Source organism: Lipotes vexillifer, unplaced genomic scaffold (genome assembly GCF_000442215.2).
Source record: "Lipotes vexillifer unplaced genomic scaffold, Lipotes_vexillifer_v1.1 scaffold1262, whole genome shotgun sequence".
NCBI lineage: Eukaryota > Metazoa > Chordata > Mammalia > Artiodactyla > Lipotidae > Lipotes > Lipotes vexillifer.
This window is the reverse complement of record NW_006775022.1, coordinates 438,288-439,413: the sequence shown is the minus strand read 5'-3', so window position 1 is coordinate 439,413 and position 1,126 is coordinate 438,288.

Below are 1,126 nucleotides of genomic sequence, written 5' to 3'. Positions count from 1 at the left end.
AAGAGAGCAATTAAAAGGTTATTAAAGTGCCAGAGCTCTGGGGGAAGGGCATAGAGAAGAAACACACAATCAGTTTTTGGATGTTGGCAATTCTCAGCTTTATTCCATACAGCTTATAGACTGTCCACCTTAGGAACTGGATCTGTGGATCATAGGCAGTCCTCCCCTTAGATATTTCACTAGCGTTTTACCTTTTGTACAAATGCTTATTCCTTTAGATTTGTTGGAATAGATTTAAAAAATCTCTCTAGGGCTTCCCTGGTGGCGCAGTGGTTGAGAATCCACCTGCCGGTGCAGGGGATGCGGGTTCGTGCCCCGGTCCGGGAAGATCCCACATGCCGCGGAGCGGCTGGGCCCGTGAGCCATGGCCGCTGAGCTTGCGCGTCCGGAGCCTGTGCTCCGCTACGGGAGAGGCCGCAGCAGTGAGAGGCCCGTGTACCGCAAAAAGAAAAAAAAAAAAAAATCTCTCTAAAAATCAGAGCATCGTCACGACGTTCCAAGGCTCCTTTTCCCCCGACCATGATCAATGTTGACATTCACCTCAACTTCATTCCTTGGTCTGTTGTATATAATATTCATGACCTACGGGAAGAGGGCACACCCCTTCTTGTGGAGGTCAACCTTGGCCATATAATGGGGCTGACTTTGGTCAATGAAATGTGAGTGGAAGTGGCTCCTGTCCCTCTGAGAGGAAGCTTTAAGAATTCCCAGGTCCCTCTTGCCTCTGCCACAAGACCAGCCGTGATTTGGATGGCGACTGCTCCATCAGCCCAGGGTCCTGAGATAAGAGCGAGAGCTCACCCAGAATGGACGTGACATGTGAGTGAGAAATAGCCCTTTCATGTCATAAGTCACTGAAATTTAAGAGTGGCTTGTCATCGCAGTGTAACTTAGCCAAAAATGACTGCTTGTAAGGTCCTAGCTTGTATCTGTGAATTTAATTTTCCACTGAAGCACCTCTCAAGTCCTTTGGTTTCCAGTCTTATTTTATTCAGACTTTAATTTTTTATCTATCTACCTACCTTTCTACCTATCTATCTATATTCGGACTTTTTAAAATTCAGGAATGGATATTGAATTTTATCAAATGTCTTTTGTAGCATCTCTGGTTATCATAATATGGCCT